A 6,052-nucleotide genomic window follows, 5' to 3' on the forward strand; every position below is an offset into this window, starting at 1 on the left:
GTTCACCATAGCAGCTGGGGAAATTTAAATTCAGTTAATGAACAAAAAAAAGGAATGTATTACTAGTTTTAACAATGATGATTGTGAAGCCACTGGATTGTCACAAAAATACTTTTCACAGAATTCTTGTAGTGCAAAGACCCACGACACTCAGGGGAAAAAATTTCCTTGTCTTTGTTTTAATTGGTGATCCCTCATTCTAGATTCTTATATAAATGAAGGCATCATATCCGCATCCAACCTGTTAAAACTCCTCAGGATATTATACTTTATAATCAAGTTACCTCCTACTCTTCTAAACTCCAGTGCTTACAAGCCTAGCCTACCCAAGCTTTCCTCATAAGACAGCCCTCCCATTCCAAGGTTTTCTCTAGTAAGCCATTTTTGAACTGCTTCCGATGTATCTACATCCTTCCTTAAATAAAGTGATCAATGCTGTACACAGTGCTCTAGATGTTGTCTCAACAATGTCCTGTATACCTGTAGCATGAACTCATTACTTTTGAATTATATTCTGTATTTGTTCATAAAAATTCTATTAGATTCCCTAATTATTTGCTATCCCCGCATACAAGCCTTTTGGTGATTCATGTGTGAGAACATCTAGATCCCCCTGCACCTCAGAGTAATATGCATCCATCCCTTTAATATAAAAAATCGCTTCCTCAAAGAACTCCACTAAATTGGTTAAATACTATTTTCTAATGACAAAACCATGTTGATGCTTCCTGATCATCGTGAATGTGTCTAAGTACCTTGCTAAATCTATTTTAGTAGCAGCTTCTCACAGTTTCCCTATTACAGTTTTAATGTAAATAACCTATAGTTTTCTACTTTCTGTGTCCCTCTCTTTATGAATAAAGGAGTTAAATTTGCTAACCTTCAATCTGATGGGACATGCCCTGAATTAGGGGAGTCGTAAAAAAATTAAAACCAATGTCTCAACCATCTCATTAGTTGCTACTTCTAAGATCTTAGGATGATGTCAATCAGGACCCAGGTACCTGTCAGATTACATCGTCAACAATTTACTCAGAACTACTTCTCTGATGATCAATATTTTCCTGAGTTCCTTCCTCCCTTCCACTTCCTGATTTATAGCTGCTTCTAGGATTAATTCATTTGCTACATTCTTATTTTCCATTATGAATTCAACAGACTGAAATTTATCTGAAAAACACTCACTTTCTCAACTTTTAAGAATATCATTAGAAACTCTTACTGCTTGGTTTTATATTTTTGTTTAGCTTTCCCTCATGCTCGAACTTATCCCTCCCAATTAATTTTTTAATCATTCTTTTCTGTGCTTTTCTTAAATATCTCCCAACCTGCCATCTGTCATTACACAAATATGTCCTTTCTCTTTAAGTTAGATACTATTGTTTCATCACCAGTTAACCACGGCTGGTGGATCTGCTCATTGGAGTTCTCCTTCCTCCTTGCTACGTCCTGTGATTCCCAATGGCCTGAACTAATCACGTTTGGAGACACAAATATTGGAGGTTTCATTAATTGTATTTCTTGCAATTCTCCATGTGGTTGATGGATTGTTAATTTAATAGTGAGGGCAATGGGGAATGATGTGGCATTCTAAATACATATATACACACAGACATACACATGCACATTATATTTAGCTCTTAACTCCGTTTAAATGTTGTGATATTCCTCTTTCTTTATAAAAGTAAATGTGCTTTTTTTGTCATAGTAGCTTTTTTCCAGTTGATTTTTTAAAGTATAGCAAAATGAAATTAACAATTAACTTCTGCAATTAAACTTGTAAAATTCAGCATTTTTTGCAGCATATTCTCCTTTCCAAAAATATCCCTTGTGATATCACTCAGGTGGTAGAATGTCATGCAAAAGAGCTTTAGCTTTAGCTTGAGAGAAAGAAGCATGCTGCTGTAGTTCCTGTGCCCTGTGGTACTTATGCACAACTTCCGTATTTCAATTCAGTATCTTGTGTTTATCTTCCAATCACCCTCTGTGCCTCAGTTCCATCAGATTTGCAGCTCCCCACTGAGCCCACTCCTCTTGGCCTACTAAATTTTGTATTTCTTCTTTTAAACTCTCCAACATTTCTCTCAGATTGCTCCTGGCCTCCAGTAAATCATTGATTGCGAGATTTAGTGTTTGGCTACATCTGTAGTTCACTAATTTGCTGTCTGATCTCTACACTGTCATTTTCTTTTCAAGTTCTTCTATTAGAACCAAATGTTGAAGATTTGACCCGAGCTGCAGGATCCCTCCCCGCCACTCTCCAATCTTGGAGACTTCCCCAGTTAACTGTGCAGCCTGTAGTTTTTATTCCATATACTCCTTTTCATGTTTTTAGTCATATCCTGCTCAGCCTTCGATCTCTCCAGCTCAGCGACTTTGTCTAGTTCAACCTTTTCAGTATATTTTGAGTAATCATTATCTCCAGTTTCCCAAATTTCCAAAATTTGCTCTCTTCCTTCTAGCCCAGAGCTCGTCATGTCTCTATATTGACTTAGAGAATTTCAATTCCCGACTGCAGCCCATTTATTAGATTTCACTGAGTTCCCACTCACAACAATGGCATTTACCCAATCTCAAGGCTCAATGACTCTGACAAGCCCTTTGCTTTATTGCCTCTTCAGGAGCTCCCTTTCTTCTGTGTTTTAGTGGATCTTGATGTCAAAGTTGATTCATTGGTTTGTTCTCTGGGTCAATGGTAATGTGATGTTCCAAATCTTGCAAGCAGCCAACCATCACATCAAAGCATTCTAGATACATTTGAACCAGATCTTTATTGCTTCTGATTGAATGGAATGTTTTCAGCAGGTAATGCCTCCTTCATCTCATGACATACTGAGATCAGTTGCAGCTCTTCACAAACAGCACACCTTAAGAAAGTAGGAAATTGGTTTCAGTGATCCAAGGTACGCTGAAATTGTTTATCCCTTTCACTCTGATTGTCAAATTGTCCTAATTGTCAAACCTCAGTTTCACCAGATACTATCAATACAGTATTCCTCCAATTCAGCGTATTTTTCTTTGAGTACCTATTTACATTCAAATTTTCACGAAACAGATTCTGGCATAATTTGAAAAAGTTGATTTTATGCCATAATTCAACAGTCAATTTTAATTTCACGAATGTATTTCCCACCACTTTTCTGGTATGATTGTTTAGGCATTCTTTTGTTGTTGCTTCACTCATTCAGTCTTGCTTTTGACATAACTGAAGGGTCGTGGTTTAGTAGTTAGCATCTCCATCAGTCTACTCATAGCTTCATGTACCCTGGCAGCATTTACAGCCTGCAATATTGTGAGCGTGCCTTTTTCTATTCAATCATGTTTTTGTACGTCATGTGGAGAGCCCTAAAGGATCTGCCAGCTTTACATCAGTTGCCTGTGTTATGATCAGGTGTGGAAGGTGGAATAGGTCTCCTTTTTTCATGTTCTTCAAATGATTATAATAAGAGGATTTGAATTTTTCTTATATAAGGTCTATTTGCCAATTCAGTGTGTACTTACCAATTTTTATCCGGATGATAAAGTATTAGCCTGCAACAACGTTCAAGTTAAAAATGTAAGGGTTTAAGTTTATTATGCTAAAAACTACACTGATAAAAATATTGAATAATGTAAAAATATACCCTAACAGCCACAAAGCATGTAGAAACATATTTAAATTGAACATGTAAAAATACAAATTACAAGGTAGCTTTGGATAACTTCAAGTTCAATAAGAGGGAAGGATGAGAAGAGTTCAATGGTTTGTAGTTGGCTGTGGCTGGTTAAAGGCCGTGTTCCTGAGCTTGCAGTTTAAGGTAGGAGCTGATATCTTCACCCAGTTCTGGAAATGCTGCAGTGAAAACTGGAGCCTTCTTGTAAAAGATCTCCATTTGCAGAGACACAAGCAAACCCAGGAGACTACTGTCTGTCACTCATTCATTCCCTCTGTGCCTGCATTTCCTAAAGATGGAAGAGTGAATCAGATTCTGAAAGATGCTATCCAAGAACCTCTCAGCCTTGTAAATGCACTGCAGTACTCCCAACTGCAGCTCAAGCTTCAAAATCCAGAGTTCGTGTTTCTCCAGAGATAATGGGAACTGCAGATGCTAGAGAATCTGAGATAACAAAGTGTTGAGCTTGATGAACACAGCAGTCCAAGCAGCATCTAAGGAGCACAAAAGCTAACGTTTTGGGCCTAGACCCTTCATCAGGGTCTAGGGTCTAGGCCCGAAACATCAGCCTTTGTGCTCCTAAGATGCTGCTTGGCCTTCATGTTCCTCCAGCTGAATGCCCCTACCGCAACATCCTGACTGCCAGGAGTGTCTAGGATTTCTCACATAGGGCAGGATATGCAAATCATGGGCCTGAGCTCCCAGGCATACCATGACTAAATAGAATATGAACTCCTGTTTTCATCCTTCCCTTGCTCCTACTTAAGTATAGACAAGAAATATCTTATTCTTGTTTGAATCAGACAAACAACCAGATCCCCTGCACTCTATCAAGTGAAGGAATTTGATTTTGAAGTTCCAAAATGATAATCATCTGCATAAATCTTTTTAAGTAGCATTCACAGTCTGAACGTAAATATCCAGTCATGTGGACAAGAAAGGAACAGCAGTGGTTAACTCTTAACTGCCCTCTGGGCAATTAGGGATGCGCAATGAATACTGGTCTAGCCAGTCATGCCCTCATCTCATGAATGAATAAAAAAAATCCCAATTACCTACCTGCTGTCCTGTGATGTTACACTTTGATTGTCTGCCACTGTCTCACTGTTTCTGGGACATCACCACTGTCGCTGCCCCTTTTAACTTCACTGCCTGCAATCAATGTGGTGGAGGCGATGGCTTAGTGGCATTATCACTGGACCATTAATCCAGAGACCCAGGTAACTTTCCCAGGACCCAGGTTTGAATCCCACCATGGCAGATGGTGGAATTTGAATCCAATAACTATCACGAATTAAGAATCTAAAGATGACTGTGAATCAATTGTTGGGGAAATCCTGTCTGTTTCTTTTTCTTTATTCATTCATGGGATGAGGGCATCGCTGGTGAGGCAGCACTTATTGCCCACCCCTAATTGCCCAGAGGGCAGTTAAAAGTCGACCGCATTGCTGTGGGTCTGAAGTCACATGTCGGCCAAACCAGGGAAGGATGACAGTTTCCTTCCCCAAAGGACATTAGTGAACCAAATGGGTTTGTCCGACAATCGACTGTGGATTCATGGTCGTCACTGGATTGTTAATTCCAAATATTTATTGAACTCAAATTCCACCATCTGCCACAGCAGTATTCGAACCAAAGTCCCCAGAACATTATCGGGGTCTCTGGTTTAACTGTCCAGCAATAATACCACCAGGTCACCACCTCCCCTAATGTACTTTAGGAAAGGAAACTGCCATCCTTAGCCTGTCTGGCCTACATGTGACCCCAGGCCCACAGCCATGTGGTGTTGTGAGATATAAAATCTGAAGTCTTTTTTTTTGTTTTGTGTCTTTGAAAGCTGGAGCAAAATGCCTGAACATCAAGGTCCTTCAAACAGCTCTGTCTGCACTCAGCATTCCCTCTTGTCAGCCTTTGAACTCTTTTAGAGGTTCAGTGGCCATTGCTCAAAGAACATAGCACCACCCCACCTCCACCCCAAACTCCTGGCCAAAATAAAAACCAAAACCACAGGATATTTTTGTCTGATTGGTTTTGTGGGGCTATGAATTATACCAACTGTGCTGCCTGTACATAAGGCATAAGATTAAGGATCAGAAATTAAGCCATTCGGCCCATCAAGTCTGCTCTGCCATTCAATCATGGCTGATAAGTTCTTCAAACTCATTCACCTCCTTTCTCCCTGTAACCCTTGATCCCCATAATAATCAAGAACCTATCTATCTCAGTCTTAAATATACTCAATGACCTGGCCTTCACAGCCTTCTGTGGCAATGACTTCCATATATTCACCACTCTCTGGCTAAAGAAGTTTCTCCTTATCTCTGTTCTAAACGGTCTACGCTTTACTATAACGCTGTGCCCTCGGGTCCTAGACTCTCCTATCAAAAGAAGCATCTTCC

The sequence above is a fragment of the Stegostoma tigrinum genome, chromosome 15, assembly GCF_030684315.1.
Source record: "Stegostoma tigrinum isolate sSteTig4 chromosome 15, sSteTig4.hap1, whole genome shotgun sequence".
Lineage (NCBI taxonomy): Eukaryota > Metazoa > Chordata > Chondrichthyes > Orectolobiformes > Stegostomatidae > Stegostoma > Stegostoma tigrinum.